We start from the raw sequence: 21,959 nt of genomic DNA, 5'->3' as shown, positions 1-21,959 counted from the left end.
CACCCAAAACTATCCCTTAATCCCACAAACTAACATGTACTAGATGTTTATATTGTGGTTTACCTTAAATTTGATTACTAATACTCATATATTACATTGATAATTTTAGTAATCTTTTGAACAAATTTGAATCAAGATTTCTCTAATTTTGGAGAAAGATGAAGAGTGTAAGAGAGAGGTATTCATCAACTTTTGCATGTATTGAATGAATGAATATGTAAGAGAAATAATTAAAGAACAAAAGCCTCCCTCTTCTTGTGTCTCACGGTTGGAGCACTACTATAATACCAAAGAAGGCATCTTACTTTATTCTTTTGTTCTTATCAAAACCTTAGGCATGTAAGGCTAGGTGTAGACTAGGCATTATTAGTTTATTTTATCCCATAAAATAATTCACCCACTAACACCCATCACTCTCATTATTTCGGTCCATGTACCATAAAATGGACTACCATTTTATTTTGTCAATTTGTCATTTGTCACACAATATGTCACATGTAGTATGATACATGTTACTAATTAATTAAATGCATATTTATCACATAAATATCATTTTATAAATTAATTAAATTACTTTCAACAAATTGACTAGTGATACTTGATCACATAAATAAAATGGGTCATATAATTATAATTCACAATATCTTGTAATTATAATCAACCATTCATTCTTATCTTTATTGTTTCTCAAACAATAAACAATTTTAGTAATAAAGCATTTTATTTACTAAAATAAATCTTATTTAATCTCATTACAATAAGATATCAATATTCTCTCTCACAATTGAATTGTTCAATTTTAAGGAATTAATTAATCTGTATCGGTATACAATTAATTAACCTTTTCAATTAAGGGAATCGTCCTTTAGGTGTGACCTCAAGGGATCAACTGATCACCACCGTCGCATGACAGTAATGTCAAACTCTAGCCAGCCAATCATTACCGATATGTGTGGACCAGTTGACTATATATGTAATGTATCATCCCTTCCGTATTCTTGTAATGAGATTTAATAATGATATTTAAATCATCTGATCGTACTATTGTTGAGGACACATTTCCCAACAATCTCCCACTTGTCCTCGACAAGTGTGCGTCACCAATTCTCTTGTCCTATTACTATCTCCCACTCAATGCAAGATGTCTTTCGGGTCGTACTTGCAAGTGATCATATCGAGAGTGGTTTCCTCGATCTGGAGAATAACTGATTGACCGGATTTATCTATCATAGATACCTTCCGAGCGTGGCCACGCATTTCCAGTTAATTACTCCTCGAGTGGCCCTGAGATATTGTTTTAACCCTGACAAGGGGGTGGACAATTCCTATCGCACTTATTCCCTTCGACTAGCCACAGCCATCATAACCCAAAATATGCCCATTTGACCCCATTTACGAAGGTCGTAGTAACACAAATCAAAGTTAATCTGAAACTGTGCCATCTTAGGTGAACAGTCTTTAGTCAAAAGAATCGACTCATTAGAATACTATAGTAGCTCTCGCCACGACCAGGCTTTATAAATTTGCCAGAACTCTATAAGCGGTCACTGCCCGACAAAGTGTTCCTAACAGTCTGCCTATGTGATCGACTAGTCATCTCACATGACTGTATGGCACTTGAACTTGCCATCAATCGCATCACACTCTAGTCACTTCGAGACGTCACCTCATACAAGTGACTATGGGCGAATACCATGCTAATCCGTGTTCACTTTAACGGGGTTCAATTGTCTCTACAACCCGTTTGGATGTAACAAAGTATAATAAAAGAGTTTTAAAGTAAAACTCGAACGACAAATGCGATTATCACATATGAATAGTCAATGCCTGATTACTATTTCATGTTCTATAATCTGATTTGATCTTGAATGTAGTTGTTCATCTCAATTTAATTGAAATGACATGACTTATCATGTTAAGCCTATGAGAAGGCTTTGGTTAGTAGGTTTTATCAACTTCTTGTACCTTACTCAACCTTACTACATACTCGTTTTCCTTTGTAATGTATACATTTGCATTACAAAACTTTCTGAGTACGTGTCGAGATCCAATCAAGACATAGGCCCTCTAGCCTAAGAATGGCTCCCACTGTTTTCACAGTGTGCAGGACTCATCTTTCTTGCACATCTCATGATTGCAAGTGTACTCAATTTCCGTTATAAATATCTCTCATTGTTCTTTATTGCCTAGAACGATTCTAGAAAATCTATTTCTTAAATAACATAACCACAATGGTATCTTTAACCATCCTAATGTGTTTTGATTATGGTTTTGTCGGAAACCATGCGCAATCTCAATTGTCAATTGTCACTTGTGTAACACCCTTACACAATATTGCATCATAAACACTTTGCTTTACTTCCTTAATGTTTCTGCAAGCACTTAAGGGTAATCTTTATAGCTTACTTGGTAAAGATTACTTAAATTCGATTTTGAAAACAATTCATCATACTCAAAGCATATGAAGTGTTCCACATCATTTCTTTTTAATTGATTCGGCAGCGGAAGCAAATGAAATCAATCAAATATGTTCAATTTAATTGAACTAGTCATGAATCTTATCAACATAAGACTTCTTACTGACGCTAATATCATGTGGATTTATCTTCATAAATCCGGATATTCAAGATGTATTATAATACTCCAAAAGTCTTAAATCATTCTCAATGATCAATATGTCATCCACATATCGGACTAATTAAAAATTCCGTAACTCCCACTAAACTCCATGTATAAACACAACTTCTCGACTTATCGAGAAAAGTTTTATCACATGATCAAAATGTTGACTCCAACTCATTGATGTCCTACTTAAGATTCTCTCTTAAGTTTCACATTATCTTAGGATTGCAAGAATCTATAAAACTCATGACATGTATTGGATATATTCCTTCTATTGAAGAAGTGGGTTTTAGATTCACTTGCTGTATGCATATCCTCATAATGAAACACAATCCCTAAGAAGATCCAAATAGACTTAATCATTTCAATTAGTGCAAAACCCTTTGCAACCAATCTTGCTTTGAAATATCTCTTTATTAGTGCAAAACCCTTTGTCACTAATCAAGCCCTTTCGTTTCGGATTTTCATGGCTCTAAGCCTTGTATTGAATTGTGACTTAAACACTCTTATGTAAGTCATATGTTCATTACTTTCTAGAAGTAATCAACTTGAATCAAACAATTTCTTTTGTAAGTTATAAGCTCTTTACTTTCTTAAAAGTAGCATGAATTCATCATTTTTAACAAGTGACGAATTTAACCTATGAATTCATCATTTTTAACAAGTGACGAATTTAACCTCCTAGGTTTTAAAGAAACAACGTCTTACACAAAATGTCTCATGTAGCCAAGAAAGACCAGTTTCTTGCGACATAATATTCTTTGTGGCATTATTTGTGACTCTTGAATAATTTCTCCCACTCTGTCTTCTAGAAATAAACTTGTATTTTAGTAAGACAGCTTCACGAGCCACAAACCCGTGATAATTGAAAGGGAAAAATGAGCATTTGTTTCTTGTGAAAACTTAAAAACATGGTACCCTTACCATTTCATATCACATATGATTCGATTTAGTGGAAAAATAATTTAGACAAAATGATAATATCCCCAAAAGGATCAAGTAACTCAAAGTAACTTGATTGAAGTTCAAACCATATCGAATATCGTTTGATTTCTTATCCAACCACACATTATTCCATAATGTGTGCTAAGAGAGATTAACTTGTGATACTATATCACATTTCCTTTGGCTTATATCAAAGTCTTCACTTTGATAATCCCATCACGACTAAATCGTGATTCCTTGAACTCTTTAAACTTCTTCAAGGATTTTTCTATTTACCTTATTAAGTGAACACATTAGCGTCAACTTAAATCGTTGGTAAAAGAAAATGATCAACCTATTTTGGATCAATGATTTACAACCTCGATCTCCTTTTCAACCAAAAGGCACGAGACATCTTGCTTTGAATACAAGATACGCATATACCATTAACAATCTAATGGTTTCAAGAGTACTCGATAACTCTTTGCGTTCATCATTCCAAAATTTAAGGTTTAATCTTGAGTTACCAATTTGAGTCTTGCATCATCTTCATGATATATCGTTCTAGTTTGGTTTAGAATATTATCACCTTGATAATGGGCTAGCCATACATCAAATCGTGGTGTATAGGATCACAAAAGTGAAACTTCTTTTGTATCTTAACAAGTTTATATTCTTATTTAGAGTTTATGCACTTAATAGTCACAATTAAGTACAACTTTAAATCCAAAAACTAGATTGAGTACACAATTACTCTATCTCTCGACATTATTGTTGCTAGTCGTCATATTCTAATCATCTTATGTGTCGAATACAATGATGAAAACCTCCACTGGTTTCTAATATTTACGAAGTGGTACTAGCAAAATTTATGTTTAATCAAATAAACATTTAAAGAAGAAGGTCCTATTAGATGTCCCACAACTAATTTGTTGATTCTTCAATAATTTGGGGTAGTTTCCTTTCTGGTGTCCAACATTTAAGACAATGGAAACTATATCGATCGGGATTGATAGGTTTAGTATCGTCATTCTCAACAACTTTACCTTTAACATTACCTTGTATCAATTCCATTTACTTCTTGAACCTCGTCCTTATCTTAACAGTTTAAGAGAATGCTCCCACTTATTTCAATGAGTCTTTGCTTTGAGAAGCAAAATTGAAATCACGAAGATCACTCTTCATTTGTTCGTTTTAGTCTTAAAACTTTCATTGAAGTGGTTGCGTTATTTTGGTCAATTACGAATTCTGGACAAAACTAATTACCAAAACAATTTATCGCTTCAAGGTACTTAATTCATTTAAGTACATGAAAAACAATCCATTGTAAGTAGATATGTTAGTCTAAAATCAAAAACCTGTTTGATAATGACTAACTTTAATCTATACTCTTTACAAGAGATCCTTAGCAATGGTTCATATGAGGTTTTAGAAGCAAATTCATATTACCTTTAGTTACGATGTTTTAATGGAGTTTTGAATCGAAATGATATCGTATATGAATTGTGGTAAAGAAATAGAACAATATGATAACGGAATAATGAAAACAAAACATTCATCGTTATAATAATACTTGTAAACACGTATAGCATTTACATAGTGACCTCTACCCAACTATGATAAATGATTCCGAGACCCAAATTCATATTAACTTAGGCACGGGGTAGCCGATGCAACCTTCATCAATATAACTCGGTAGATTAACTTTTTAATCGATTCTACTTTTAGAACTCTTGGTCGATAAAATTACTCTAATGTTTATCTATAGCCCAAAACACATCAACAAGGGCACGGGGTAGCCGATGCAACCCTTATCAATAACTTTTGTTGAGTTCAATCCAAATTTCGAATAAATGTGTCCATTATCCAAACCCACATTAACTTAGGCACGGGGTAGCCGATGCAACCTTCATCAACATGAATTCGGTGGATAGACATTTATCACCCACTTCCCCTACGTAACAAGGTTTGTACCCCGGGGTAGCCGAGTGCACTCCCTCGCGAAATAGGTTTTCATGGTTTCTACTATTTGGTAAGGCTATGTCTCAATTGATTGTTTTAGCGAGAGGTCATGTCAATTTATTATCTATCACGTTTTAAGTGAACTAAAGCGGTGAACTACGATAATTTTAATTGACACGGTCGATATACTCGATAAAAATGACAATGCATATTTTAGTTATGGCGATTTAGCGATGCATGCGACATATAAATAAAATGCAAGCATAAAAAATAAATAAATCATAGTATGGCCTTTCCTAAAATAGAAAAACTATTTAACTATTACATAATCGGAAACCAACTCCATTGGTCCCTTGAACTTCGGTTGTGGCACGCATCTCGAGGTAACACCGTCTTTATGTATCTCCATTCTTGAAGAATTCCATCTATGGGTACTCCGGAATGAATAAAAATTATATAATAAATTACATAATTTCCTATTATACATTTGTAACTAAAATAAAATAAATCTATTAAATTACAAAACGGTGATACAAGATCACAATAAAATTACAACCGAATCGATATTCCCATACATTTCAGGAAATACCAATTAAAATCTAAGGCCATACTAAGTAAAATTACATAATTCAAAATTACATAAATTAAAATTATGACAATCATAAAGAAAATGCAGCATTATAATATGTATGAACATGCTCAATTTTATGCTAAATCGACATTAATTAGCCAATATCGTATATTTCTCGGTTTTTACGGATTTGCGTGATTTCAACACTTTACAATCACAAAAATTACATAAATTCATATTTATGCATAAGTTAATTACCCTAACCTCTTAGGACTCAAAATTTAGTCTTGACTAATAATTTGACCATAATTAACTCATATTTATAAAATTGTTCATTAATGGACCAAAAATTACAAAAATAAGCTATAAACTTCAAATAAATCACAAAATTTCAAATAAATTCAAAATTTGAAATTTAAACTCATGAACATTCTGGAAAAATACCATGACACTCATAATGTTCAATAACTTAGGTTAAAAATTTCGAAAATTTTCCGGAAAAACAATGTTGCGGTTTATCGGTTTTAACCAAAAATAATCATAAAATATGGAAAAATTATATTCATTAACTTTTCAATTTTAGATCTGAAAAATATAATAAAATGCAACATTAGACGTTTTTCCTAAGTCATAGATTATGTTTTATTAATTTTTCACTAATAATGTCACTATTTATGCTATTTTTCTTCAAAAATCCATAAATCATGCAAAGGGACTTCTTTATAGCCAATTATTTTACACACATCTTGTAAAATTGCATGTGACAACATATTAATTTTCTATGACCAGATTCGAAATTTAACTCATATTAACCTATTTTTCACCTAAAACCGAATTTAATAATGAAAAATCCATTTTTCGAGCATAACAAGTCCAAAAATAATGAAAATTTACAGGTTATCTCAAAATAATATATGTGACAACATATCCAAAAATCACTGGAAAATTCAAAGTTTAGCTATTTTTAGTCCGAAAATGACATTTTTACTCATAAAATCATATTTAAATGCCATTATAGTATAATATGAACAATAAAAATCCGTAAATTAACCAAAATATCCTAAAAACATTTTAGGACCAGAAATTTTAACATGCATGGATTAATTTCGTGATATCTCATAATAACACAAAATATACAAGTTTTATATGTTAATCTTTATTACTCGGAAAAACTTGTAACCGATTTGCATGCAAACAACCATGGCTCTTGATACCGATTGAAATAAATGTAGATCTTTATACATACTAACATACTCATATATGTTAAAATTAATTTGTCATAAAATTAAATATGGATTTTATGCATGCAAACTAAAATAAAAGAAGATAAGAAAACATTTTCTCACCATATGGAATTCGGTCATATTGGGCACCAACAAGATCTCCTTCTTGTTAGTTCTTGAGCTTTCCATTAATGGATGAACATACTTGACTTCAAATTATAAGCCCTCCAATTAGTAGCACCCAAAACTATCCCTTAATCCCACAAACTAACATGTACTAGATGTTTATATTGTGGTTTACCTTAAATTTGATTACTAATACTCATATATTACATTGATAATTTTAGTAATCTTTTGAACAAATTTGAATCAAGATTTCTCTAATTTTGGAGAAAGATGAAGAGTGTAAGAGAGAGGTATTCATCAACTTTTGCATGTATTGAATGAATGAATATGTAAGAGAAATAATTAAAGAACAAAAGCCTCCCTCTTCTTGTGTCTCACGGTTGGAGCACTACTATAATACCAAAGAAGGCATCTTACTTTATTCTTTTGTTCTTATCAAAACTTTAGGCATGTAAGGCTAGGTGTAGACTAGGCATTATTAGTTTGATTTATCCCATAAAATAATTCACCCACTAACACCCATCACTCTCATTATTTCGGTCCATGTACCATAAAATGGACTACCATTTTATTTTGTCAATTTGTCATTTGTCACACAATATGTCACATGTAGTATGATACATGTTACTAATTAATTAAATGCATATTTATCACATAAATATCATTTTATAAATTAATTAAATTACTTTCAACAAATTGACTAGTGATACTTGATCACATAAATAAAATGGGTCATATAATTATAATTCACAATATCTTGTAATTATAATCAACCATTCATTCTTATCTTTATTGTTTCTCAAACAATAAACAATTTTAGTAATAAAGCATTTTATTTACTAAAATAAATCTTATTTAATCTCATTACAATAAGATATCAATATTCTCTCTCACAATTGAATTGTTCAATTTTAAGGAATTAATTAATCTGTATCGGTATACAATTAATTAACCTTTTCAATTAAGGGAATCGTCCTTTAGGTGTGACCTCAAGGGATCAACTGATCACCACCGTCGCACGACAGTAATGTCAAACTCTAGCCAGCCAATCATTACCGATATGTGTGGACCAGGTTACTATATATGTAATGTATCATCCCTTCCGTATTCTTGTAATGAGATTTAATAATGATATTTATATCATCTGATCGCACTATTGTTGAGGACATATTTCCCAACAGTGGCCTTCCTCCAGCTCTATCGTGTTCATATAAATATCAGGGCTGATGCCCTTAATATCATCCAAAGAGTAACCTAAAGCCTTCCTGTTTTTCTTAAGCACACACATTAAAGCAGAAAGCTGGTCATCATTAAGCTTAGCACTAACAATAGCTGGGTACTGCTCCGTATCATCTAGAAAAACATACTTAAGATTAGGAGGAAGTGGCTTACGCTCTGGCACCTTTACCTCTACAGCATAGGCAGAATCAGCTTCAATGGTATAGCAAGTGTTTACCAAATTCTCGTTGGCCAGGTTAAGAGCATCTCATCTTCTTCCTCTGTGAGCTCGTAGCTTTCCATTGAGGCTACCAAAACATCTAGCTCCTCAGCATTCCCCGCTGTACTACCTGCACACTCATCTTAACGGGTTAGATCAGCTAAGGGATCCTTGGCTAAGGATTCCCTCCAGTTACAATTAATAGCCCTGTCAACAATGTCAATGGAATAACACGTATCATCATCAGCAGGTTCAGTCGCCTTACGATCAAGACTGAACTCAATGGTGTCATCTCCTACCTCTAAGGTAATGATTCCGTGTTTGACATCTATTACAGCCCCAGCTGTATGTAAAAATGGTCTACCTAAAATAATAGGTATCGATTTGTCCTCTGCAATGTCCAAAACAACGAAATCGACAGGAATAAAAACTTACCCACTCGAACGGGTACATCCTCTAAGACTCCTAAAGGTCTCTGATTCGATCTATTTGCCATCTGAAGGGTAATATCGGTCACCTTAAGTCTACCAATATTTATCCTTTCGCAAACGGAATATGGCATGACACTGACACTGGCCCCTAAATCACAAAGGCCCTTTCCAATTTCGTGGTTAGCTATAGTGCAGGGAATTGAAAAGCTACCCGGGTCCTTTAATTTAGGTGGTATATTAATTTGCGAAAGAGCGTTGCATTCTTCCACAAAAGCAACATCACCATCATCATGAAAATTTCTCTTACGATTCAAAATGTCTTTCATAAATTTAGCGTAAGAGGGTACCTGGGTAATTAGATCAGTGAAAGGAATGGTTACCTCAAGATTCTTGACCATCTCCAAAAACTTACCAAACTTGCGCTCCAGCTTAGTATTCTTTAAACGCTCCGGATACGGGGACTGCAACACTGGCCGTAGGATCAGCAACCTTTGGCTTCCGTAAATTTAAAACCTCCGTCAAATCATCAATAAGTATAGAATCATGCAAATTAATTGACGGATTTGCGTCCTGCACTGGAGACCCGATCGATCGACCATTGGTCTCGGTCGATCGACCAATCACACTGGGCATGAACAGTTTCTGGTCAGAAACTCCTTCGTCAGGAACTTCAGTCGATCGACTGACATTGTTGGTCGATCGACCACATATGCTGGGTTCAATTAGTTTCTGGTCAGAAACTTTTTCATCAGAGAATCCGGTCGATCGACTGCTGTTGTTGGTCGATCGACCGCTGGTACTGGCAGTAAAGCTCGTTTTCGCACCAGAATTTAAATTTGTCTCTTCATCATTTCTCGAGTCTTCTCTTGGCTTATCGGGACCTTCATAAGAAAAACCACTTCGGAGATCAATGGCATTAATGGTTTCAATTGGCCCCTCACATTTTCTTGAAGAATTGGCGACTTGGTTAGCCTCTAAATTCTCTAACTGCTTCACAAAATTCTTTGCAGATTCAATCCCAGCTTCTTCTATTTTTGTGACTTGAACTAAAAGAGCTCGGACTATTTCTCTCAATTCCGCGGTCTCATCTGAGTTATGAACAGGAATTTCGATTTCCCTCTCGGAAACCTTAGAAGTCTCGAGCTTTTCGAGCCGGGCTGTAATAGAAGCTATGAGTGTTGCAACGGCGCTCATTTCATCACTTTGTTTTCGCGAGTTCCCACGCAAACTCCCAAACTCAGCTCTATAGACTGCCATCTCCTCAATAGTGTTCCAACCTTTGTTCTGACCAGTATTGTTTTGGAACCTACCATTCGCAGCTGCATCCAGTATAACCTTGTAGTCATCATATAAAGAATTGTAGAATAAGTTGGAAAGGTACCACTGCTGAAAACCGTGGTGAGGGACAGACCGAACCAAGCTCTTGAAACGTCCCCATGCTTCACAAAATTCCTCATCAGGTCCTTGCTGGAAATTTGTAATTTTGCTTCTCAAGGCATCAGTCTTTGCAAGTGGGAAGTATTTTTTGTAGAAAGCTAATGCTAGAGATGTCCAATCCGTGACTCCAGCTGCTACCCTATCAAGGTAGCGGTACCAATCTCGCGCAGAATCCTTCAAGGAGTACAAGAACATCATCCCCTTTACTTCATCTTGGGTCACCCCAGCCGATACAGGTATGGAACAGCAGTAGTCTGTGAAAATTTCCATATGCTTCAAAGGATCCTCGTCCGGTAGACCAGCAAACGGATTCCGCTCCACTAAATCGATATAGGAGGAACGAAATTCGAAGTGACCTTGAGTGGGGGTAGGTAATTCGTATCCCTTTGGAACATGTTGCTCTTGTGGCTGAAGATTGTCATATATTGTAGTCATGTTCGCAAAACTGAGAGTACTCAAGTCTTCCTCTCAAAACCTGTCATCTAACTGTGCAAAAGCAAAACTAGAAGTAAGAGTAAGCAACGGCTTCAAGGAACCAAAGTTCCTTGAGACAAGAAAAATAAACTAAAAATAAAGCAAACAGAATTACACCGTCTCCCCGGCAACGACGCCAAAATTTGATACCATCGTTTTGTATCAAAATTAAATTTATAAATCCGAACTAAAACTATAGCTAGTGATAGTAAGGGTCGAACCACAGAGAGACAAGATCAATTCTATTTGCTATTTTCGGTCTATAAAACTAACAATTAAATGGGGGGTTTGAATTTGTTTGATTCTAGTGACTAATTGCTAAAATAAGAAATTTCTCAAACGAGATAAAAAGAAGATCAGGAACTTCGGTTCACCATGGCTAAGGTCAGGTCAAAAGGGTAGCAGAGGTCCTGTAATACGGTCTCAGGAGATATGAGCAAGCCTTTCGATCAATGCTCAAAATTAACCTTACGGTCTTCTAATTCCCTAGAATTTCTCAAAGCTTTCGCTCAAAGGAAATTCCAAATCTAATGATAACCTAACTACTAATCTTTCAATCTAGCAAGATAGGTTTATCAAAAGAAAACAAGATCGATATGGAAGAAAATCATACTAATAAAATTGACCCTAATTTACGCCATGGCTCACCTAATTCCCAATCAAGATAATTAGCTATGCATATTAAAACTATAACAATTGCAAACTTAAAGGCATATAATGAAATTGACATGATTGAATTGAAAATTAAATAGAAGATTAAACTGAATTACTTGAAAATAAATTGGTAACAACAAGAATTAAAAGGACAAGAATAAAGGAAGATTGAAATTAAATTAAGGCTTACTAAGGAAATTGATGAACAAAGCAATTGAATTCGAATCCGTAGTCTACACTTTCTTGTTCCCAAAACTAGATCTAAAACTTCAGTTGTTGAATAATGAAAAAGCATAACCTAAATTATTGTCTTTCTTCTACTCATAAACGTCCTTCCAAAAGTTAATTACAATTGGGCTTTTAAAAGACTAAAGCATAAAATAAATCTCAGATTCGCGGCCTGGTCGATCGACCAGGTGGCACGGTCTATCGACCAGCCAGTACAGTACTTCCTTCTCTGCTGAACTTCCACGGTCGATCGACCGGAGATATTGGTCGATTGACCAACTGAGCTGTGCAGTAACTTCTTTTTCTCTTCCAATCAGCCTCTTCACTCCAATGCACGCATCCCAAGGTGAGCGAGTTTGAACTCCCATCTTCCAAGTTTCCATAAAGTTCCTTCCGGAGGGCGATTTAAGCTTGATTTAGCTTACTTCCACTCATTCCTACAATAAATCATAGAAATTCCAAAGTAAACCGTTTCGGGAGAAATAATAGCTTTAAGCTAACAAATACGCATAGAAATACGTGTCAAAACTGCAAATAAAGTGTATAGAATATGCACGTATCACAGAGTTATACATCTAGTAACGTATAAATAAAAGTCAAAACTTTTAACCTGTGTTTGGGCAAAAATTAGCACAACAAAGGAGGCCCACTTAATAAAATGAAAGCTATGGAAGGAGTGATAAGGAGGAAGGAAGCCCGCGGATGGAGAAAGGGGAAACGGGCTCAAGGAAGATTAGAAGCCCATCGTGGAAGGCGTCCGGATTAAGGAAAGAAGTGTCAGGGAGAAGATAGGGAGAAGATAGGGAGAAGTTAGGGAGATCAGGGAGAATTGGCAAGGGAGTCCGGGTTTGGAAAGAGTCCTTATGGAAATTATATTCCCTTTCCATATTCGAGGTAGGACATATCTAGGGTTCTTACCCTATAAATAGCCAAGGAAGCGAATCAAGAAGGCATTCATTGGACACACCACATTCACATCCACATTCAAGATCACACCTCGACATATCATACTCAAATATACGTTCGTCTTGGATCTTGCAGGCCTGACGCCTAGGGCCAGCAGGATTAGCTTTGTGCCACGATTATAATCATCCTCCTATTCATATAGTGCAATACTTGGCAGGGTACCGTCCCTCCCGCGGTTGTTCCCACATTGGGTTTTCCGCGTCACCAAATCTTACGTGTCAATTTACAATACGCACTTTTTTTTTCTATTTATTTGTTGACGTACGAACGAGCATACACACAACCAATGAGTAAGACTACATTGACCCTCATTAATCGACTTGGGTAAAAATACCTAAATAGTTTGGCGCCCACCGTGGGGAATTGTGGTCGTCAATCGTTGATATTCTACATATACAATGGAAAATCAAGCATCTGAAGCCGTGTCAGGGAGCAGGCAACCATCGCCACCACCACCGTCTACCCAAAATCCAACATCAACAGTGGCCACGCAGGCTCCCGGACACACCTCAAGAATCATACCGACAACAAAAGCCTCTCTACCTCCAAGGACTCCTGCTGTCGTGACCCAGGCCAGGTCAGATAAGGGAACAGCAAGTTCAGGCATCACTCCGCCACCAAGTCCCACACAAATCTTACTCACCGGCGTGGAAAATCATCAAAAAGCTATGGAAAACATGAGAGAAGACCAAAGGAGAGCAGATGCTAAAGCAAGAAGGAGAGACAGAGAGCTCTGGGCACAGATTGATATCCTAAAACAGCAGTCTGTCACTCCAGTAAGTGGGACAGGTGAAGGAAGGTCTCCTTTGGTAGATCTGACACGGGGAGCATCGGCGACAGGCGGATACCCGGGTGAACTAATAACAAGATTAGATTTGGCTACGACGTCGAGATGGAAGAATAACCCCACGAGGGTTAGGATACCTCACACCGATAGCCGGGCGTGGCTAATCGCATAGGGACACGCAGACAGGTGGCCTCCCCGTCAGCAGTGTCGCAACAATCGATCAGACACCGGTAGCAGGATCCGAGTCAAACCAGCAAGTGAACTGGCAGCAGGGGATAATCGTTACTACAACCCCCCTGGCTGCCGGAGCCTATCAGAACCTTCAAGAACCCAGATCAGGAGGAAATATGCAGACAGCTGACAGACGGACCCCGGATTCAACCAGTATAACCAATCAGCAGTACTTGGAACTAAAGGAGATACTGAGCAGGGTTCCAGGGCTACCACCCCCACTCGAGAAAGCGGACTCAGACAAGCGATTCGCCGATTCACCATTCGTGGACACCATATCCATCACAGCCATGCCAAAGGGATTCACAAATCAAAATATGCCTCTCTTCGACGGAACAGCAGATCCCTTTGATCATATCAGCCAGTATAAGCAGAAAATGATGACGGTAACAACTATAGGGCAAGTCAAGGAGGCCTGCATGTGCAAAGGATTCGGGTCCACCCTAACAGGACCGACACTTCGATGGTTTGTCAGCCTGCCCAACAGGTCGATATCTACATTTGCTGAATTGGTGAACGCATTTACTCAACAGTTCGCAAGCAGCAGAAAGCCACAGATACACGCAGGAGACCTGTACAGAATCGTCCAGGGGGTAGGAGAGAACATTGGAGAATATAATACTAGGTTCAACAATGAGAAGGTAGCAGTACGAGAATGTGATGTCTGAACAGCAGTAGAAGCCTTCAGAAGAGGCCTCCATCACGACTCCGACCTATACAACCAGTTAACCATGCATCCATGCCATCGTTTCGAAGTAGTACAGGAGAAGGCAGTTGCCGCAATCAGGTTGGAGGAAGATATCTTAGCCAGAGCCAGCTTGCTAAGCGCGCCTAGTATCTCTAGTACCTTAGCCGTGGAGAAATCAGGAAAAAAACAAACCACCAGCAAGAAAGATGAGAGGTACAGACCATACGGGAGGGGAGTCAACAGAATCGAGGAAAATCAGCTACTCCCCACTCTGGCGGAATACGGATTCACCACAGGAATCGGAGGAATCTTGAAGGCACTCAGGGAGATGGGAGATGGAGTCAGGTGGCCCAACCCACCAGTAGGAGAGCAAGCATGGAGGAAGGACAGCAAGAAGAAGTGCGAATTCCACCGGGATATTGGGCACAAAACTGAGGATTGCTATACATTACGAAGAGAGATCAAGCGCCTGTACGAACAAGGAAAGCTGAGCCACCTATTACCACGTGGGGGCAAGCAACAAGATAAAGTAGGCTCCGCAAAGCCGGCAGACCCACCCACATGCACCAAAATCATAAACGTGGTAACAGGCGGCTCAGACTTGAGCGGGCTGACATATTCAGCAGCTAAGAGACGTGCTACAGAGACTAAAGGAGATAGGCCAGCCAATTCGTGCAGAATTTCTCACAGTGACCTGCCAGCAGTCAGCTTTGATGAAGGAGATGCATACGATGAACGAGAACATCATGACGCACTTATTATCACCTTATCAATGGCCAATTGCACAGTTATAAAGGTCTTGGTAGATACAGGAAGCTCGGTCAACTTAATCATGCTGAAAATTATAGAAAACATGGGATTCGGCGAGAAGGATTTACAGAAGAAGACTATTCCGCTAGTAGGCTTCAGTGGAGAAACAGCCAGCTCGCTAGGGGAGATAGTAATCCCAAAAATGTGGGAGGAGTCAACAAGCAGGTCAGGTACCTGGTTATAGACGGCCCCTCTACTTACAATGTCATCTTGGGAAGACCATGGTTACACCAGATGAAGCCAGTCCCCTCAAAATACCACCAGTGCATCAAATTCCCCACACCATGGGGAGTAGAAACGATAAGAGGAGATCAGGAGGAAGCTAGAGGCTGCTATAAGAAGGCACTGAAGTGCACTGCCAGCCCCCCGCATACCAATTACAGAAACAGCCTATCCAGGACGAATAGATCGAACCTCCAGCAGAAGAGCTGGATCAAATAAACCTGGATAAGCTGCACCCAGAACGAACCGTGCTCATTGGAGCAGGATGCACATGAAGCTTATGACAGCAGCTAGTCAAGTTCTTACAGGATAACATGGATTGTTTTGCATGGTCGCACGGTGACATGATAGGAATAGATCCGTCCATCATAACACATAAGCTCAGTGTGGACCCAAAGTGCAAGCCCGTCCAGCAGAGAAGAAGGAAGTTTGCAGCAGAGAGAAATAAGGTAATCAACCAGGAAGTAGATAGCCTGCTGGCAGCGAAAAAAATAAGAGAAGTAAAATATCTAGAATGGCTGTCTAACGTAGTAGTGGTGCCTAAGAAGAATGGGAAGTGGAGAGTATGTGTGGACTTCACCGATCTCAACAAAGCATGCCCTAAAGATCCATTCCCGCTGCCTCATATTGATGCAATGGTGGACGCAACAGCTGGACATGAGATGTTAACATTCCTGGACGCATGGAGTGGATACTGATGCGTGTCTTTTATATGATGTTTTACATCCCATTTTACACGCATTTCAGAGCTCATTCATGTAGTTTATGCTACATTTCTCCCTATTTCCATCTACTTCCGTATTTTTGTATATTATTGCAGAAATGTGAAGAATCCAGCGGAAATTGAGCTAAATCCGTCCCCGAGTACCTTGCATCGCATTTGACGTGAAGTATTCACCCGAGGAACGAGCTTGGTGCGCAATTCAAGGCCCAAAAGACAAATCCACGAGATTATAGAAGTCAAGTAGCAGCTCAAGCAGTCGATCGACCACTGCCATCATTCGATCGACCAACCTGCGGGTTCTAGAAGCTACTGTATATTGAAGATCAGTCGATCGACCGCCATGATCAGTCGATCGACCAATCTGCTATCCCAGACGAGAATTAAAAGACCGAGGGAGCGCAAGCCCATTGAGTTTAGGTTTTGGAAATAAAAGTTACGTATGTTTGCTATATAACGTAACTGAGAACACCAGTTTTAGGGATCGGATTTTTATCAAGTTTTGACATTAAGTTTTACACAGTAACATTGAGTTTTATTAGGGTTTGGGATATTGTTTAGCATAGGAATTTTCACTCTTGTTCTTAATCTTTCCTCTGCAATCTCGGTATTCTTCTGCCCTATTTCAATTCACTTCTATTTCGTTATTAGTATAGAATTGCTAGTTAGATTCCCGAAACCATTTTATTATTGCATGTTAATTGTTTGTCCTACCGCTTTAATTATGAATTCAGTACTTTTATGCCCTAGTTTTATTGTTGTTATCACATTCAGCATGAGTAGCTAAATAGTTTGTGCTAGGATGTAGGGGATTTATGGCGTAGGCGGCGTAGTATTAAATTGGACTGAATCGCGTGTCAGTCGATCGACCGCCATACCTGGTCGATCGACTGACCACGTGAGGTTACCTTTCGTTTTAATTGATTTTAATGTTGTATTTAACGAATCGAATGCATGCGACCAGTTAGACGCTTAATTTATGACTGACCCATTAGATCGAAAGATAGGGAAAGTTGTTAGATCACCAATTAAGATGACTAAACTGTGCTGAGATCGAAAGATAGGTATAGTTTAGACCGTTAGTCACTTTTCAGGACGAGAGTCAGTATTAGTGATATTAGGGACTTATAGCGAGATCGAAAGATGTTATCTGTTAAGAGTGGACCGAGAGGACCTCTTGTTTCCCGCCTCACTTGTGTTCGATTTAGACCGACTTAGTATGCTGCCGCCGAAGCTGTAATGAACCAACCATCCTAGTACCCCTTCTTTATCTGTTTAATCCGTCTTTTTAGTTTATTGTCTTTATTTATTCTTAGCTATAGACCAATTAAACTCAACCCCTACACTCGTTATCTTAGACTAGAATTAGACAGCTAGAAATTACGTCTGCCTCCTTGTGGTTCGACCCTGTTACCACTAGCCTAGGTTAGTCTTAATAGGAAATTATAAATCTTATTTTTGATACTCACAACGACGGGTATCAAATTTTGGCGCCGTTGCCGGGGAGGCAATAGTTCTAATTTTTAGTTGTTTTATTTTTAGTCTTTCTTAGTTTAAGGGACTTCTGTTCCTTAACCTTTTCTTATATTCTTTTTTTAGTTTCCTCTTATGTGCAGGTCACAGGGTGGCGAACTAGTACCATTAAATCCTGAGATCGAGAAATCCCTGCGCGAGTTGAGATGATCACAAAGGGTATTACCGACAGAGGAAGAGCTGAGTACTCTGTCAAGCTATTACGAGAACGAGTTGTTCGAGGAAGACCCACATTCTTCACCCGTTTCCACTTCTTCAGCCGAGACAGTCACTTCTCCAGAAATTCCAGTCATGGCTGAGGAAGCGAGTATAGCTAGTCATTCTGAGCCGACAGCTGCAAACTTATATAAGGGGTTCGAATTACCAGGAGATGACAGGAAGTTCGAACCAAAGCCTTCATACATTAATATGGTTGAGAGAAACGATTCGGGGAGCTGCAAATGAAGATGCGGCTAAGCATATGGAGACATTTATTGACTCTCTTTGTTTCATACCCCCACCAACCGGCGTGACCCAAGACCAGATCAAGGAGACTATGTTTATCTTCTCCCTTCGTGATGCTGCAAGGGAGTGGTATAGGGATCTGGACCGAGCCGTTCATGGGATCACCGATTGGAATTCATTGGCTTTGGCATTCTACAAGAAATACTTTTCTGCCTCAAAGACCAATGCAATTAGAGCTCAAATCACGAGTTTTAAACAAGGGCCGGACGAGAACTTCCACGAAGCATGGGTCCGTTTTAAGAAGTTGGTGCGAACCATACCGCACCATGGGTTCGAAAAATAGAGCTTGTGCAATCAGTTCTATAATGGGCTGTATGACGATCGAGAGGGCTATTTTGGATCTGCGGCCAAGTGGCCGATTTTTGAGAATTTGGGAGAAACCAAGGGGTGGAAGATCATTGATGATCTAGCCACCCACAAGGCTGAGTATGGGAATTCCAGAGGGAATCAAAGGAGGAGCGCTGAATCTCCTTCTGTAGCTGCACTTGAAGCTCTCACTGCGAGATTTGACAAGTATGAACTAGGAGGAGCTTCAAAGAGGGGCATTTACCAAGTAAATCTTTGTGTCGACGGTCCTTTCGTGCTCGTGAAAGGTGCGGAGCCGAGGGACACGTTTCGAAGAATTGTCCTAGTCCCTTTGAGTCTTGTGCTGCCTTTCAACATTATAGGCAGACAAACACCTACTATGAGCCTAATGTTCATCTCAACCTGAGGTGGAGTAGCCAGAATGTCCTAAATCCAACTCCACCTCCGCAGCAGCAACCCTATGTACCCCCTCATCAAAAGCAACAACAATATCAAAAACCTTCTTATATGCCGCAAAGAACAACAACAATCCCATAGTTCGATTTTCTTTGAGTTCAAGAACTTGTTGTTGAAGGAGTCCCAAGCAAGAGAGGCCGGGATGAAGCTACTAGAGAGCCAAATTGCTCAATTGTCTAGTAAGAGTACCACTCGAGCTCCAGGACACTTACCGAATCAAACCGACCAAAAGGAGACCCTAAACGCCATCATGTTGAGGAGTGGGTCTACCCTGGAGGGGCCTGCCATGGTCGAGGACGTTGTTGAAAAGAATGAGGCGGATCCGAGTCAAAAGAAAGCTGTAACGAATAATTCAAAGAAAAAGGCGTTTACCAGGTATATCAGTCGATCGACTGATACACCCGGTCGATCGACTGATACGCGGGTTACAACAGCTTCTAGAACTGTACACCTCGGTCGATCGACTGAGGATAGTGGTCGATCGACCAATATCACTGCTGATAGCGAGATTTTTCGTCCTCCGATGCCCGATAACTTGAGGGACCATTTGTTTCGGGGTACGACAACTCCGAAAGTGTTAGGGCGGACCGAGTCTTTGATGGGTCCGTCCCGATTCAAGTTTGATCCAATGACGGTTAATGGCTCACATTTGAGACGGTCTGAGGAGGGTTCGAGCTTCAACAAGGAGAAAGCAGTGGACTTCCAGCCTAAGTCCACGGATGCCGGCATGCGCAACTTAGAGGAGAGGGCTAAGGTACTTCTTACGACCCCATATCCAGGAGAGACTAGTGCCGACAAAGGAACAGGTATCTTTCAGTAAGTTTGAAAAAGTTATTCGTAGCTTGAATGTACAAGTACCCTTCCTTGAGTTGGTCAATCAAGTGCCTGCCTACACTAAATTCATGAAACAACTCCTGTCTAAGAAAAAGTCACTTGAACATGTTCATACTGTCGCATTAACCAAAGAGTCATGCTCTTACTTGTCTCACACTGCACCCCATAAGCTAGAGGACCCGGGTAGCTTTTCTGTTCCTTGTAATATAGGTACCTTCTCTATTGAGAAGGCATTATGTGACTTAGGAGCTAGTATAAGCGTCATGCCTTTGAGTCTAGCTAGGAAGCTCAAATTGACTAGGTTCGCATGTGAGATATGACAAGATGAGATGGTGACCGATCTGCGGTCCAGCCAATAGGAGTCTTAGAGGACATCCCTGTCCAAATAGGGAAGTTCTTCTTCCCCGTCGACTTCGTGGTACTTGACATGCCTGAGGATGCCCATATTCCCGTTATTTTAGGTAGGCCATTTCTGCACACTGCTGGTGCAGTCATAGATGTCGGTCTAGGAACCTTGACTTTCAAAGTGGGAAAGCATTCTATTGTCTTTGCCCAACCTGCTAAGAAAAAGGACCCCATGTGGCCTGTGACTTGTAACACGGTTTCTGACAAGAAATCGTACTTTGTGCTTCCTGATTCACCTATCTCTATTCCTGTTGTAACCCCTCCGCCAGATTGGGAGCAAATTGGAGGAAGATTTGTCTATTTATGATAATGCAGGAGCTGGTTTGGGGAAGGAAGAGCTGCAGGTCACTCTAGCTGTAAAGAGGCCGATCATTCAAAGAGGAGGTCTTGGTTGCCTTAACTATGGCATTGATGAGGAAGTTGATGACGAACCGGTCAAGGCACGGAAGTCCGACTTGGACTTTGATAAGCAAGAAGAGGTCATTGACTGGGGAGATGATGAAAGTGTTGATCCGTTGAGCCATGCGGACGTGGAAGCTAAGAAGGGACGCTTGTTTGCTAAGATAAGCACTGTTGAGGCTACCTCTAGTAGCCAGAAGCCGACGAAGTGGGCCATACCGTGGCCATTATTGATCAACTATTAGTTGATCGAGCTCTTTATAAACTTCATTTTATTTGCTTTTGTTAGACACTTTTTATTGCTTTTGTGTGCGCGAAACTTCGCATTTTATTTTGCTTGCTTAGGATTTTATACATTTGAGACTTTATTTTGGGTTTTGCGCAATTTTGGGCGCGTATTATTGTGCACTTGCAGGTTTTTAGACCTCATTCGCTCAAGTTATTGAGCAAATACGAAAAAGTAAGGAATACAGCAGTATTTTCAGTCGATCGACTGGCTACATGGGTCGATCGACTGAGTTGCACTTTCCAGGAGCTACTGTTCCTGACATATTGGTCGATCGACTGCCGTCCTTAGTCGATCGACTAAGGACGCTGCTGTACCTATTCACGACCTCTCCCCTGCTGTGTTTGGTCGATATGCGGACTTAAGGGAGTTTTCTACTCCACTTTACTTTCCGTCAAATTATTTATTTCTTCTAACTTTTCTCATTTGTGCACAATTTTACCGCTTCAAAATTGTCTTCTCGATTTTATGCGTGGGTTTTATTTGTCTTTTAGGTACTTATTAGTAGCACTGCTGGCTACTGAAACCTCCTAGCTCACGCTGGTTTGGGGAGGTTTCCTTTGCTGCGCTTAAAGTCTTGTAAGTTCCCGATTTTCACTTCATGTCTTATGTATTTCATTTTCTCGCAAATTCCCATTTCTCTTTTCTTCATTATATGATTTTGCACAATGGGGACATTGTGTGATTTGGTTTGGGGAAGGGTTTTGCGTCGCATATCATT

The 21,959-nt window shown here is 39.0% G+C and overlaps 1 non-coding gene across 1 annotated transcript; it reads left to right on the top strand.

The window, feature by feature from the left end:
- Window positions 1–10,687: 10,687 nt before the first annotated feature.
- LOC141645175 (small nucleolar RNA R71) lies at window positions 10,688–10,796 on the top strand. The gene has a single exon (XR_012544761.1). It is a non-coding gene; the product is annotated as a small nucleolar RNA R71 (small nucleolar RNA).
- The last annotated feature ends 11,163 nt before the right edge of the window (window positions 10,797–21,959 follow it).

Source organism: Silene latifolia, chromosome 2 (genome assembly GCF_048544455.1).
Source record: "Silene latifolia isolate original U9 population chromosome 2, ASM4854445v1, whole genome shotgun sequence".
Lineage (NCBI taxonomy): Eukaryota > Viridiplantae > Streptophyta > Magnoliopsida > Caryophyllales > Caryophyllaceae > Silene > Silene latifolia.
The sequence above is the reverse complement of the archived record's forward strand: the minus strand, read 5'-3'. Positions and strand labels throughout refer to the sequence as shown.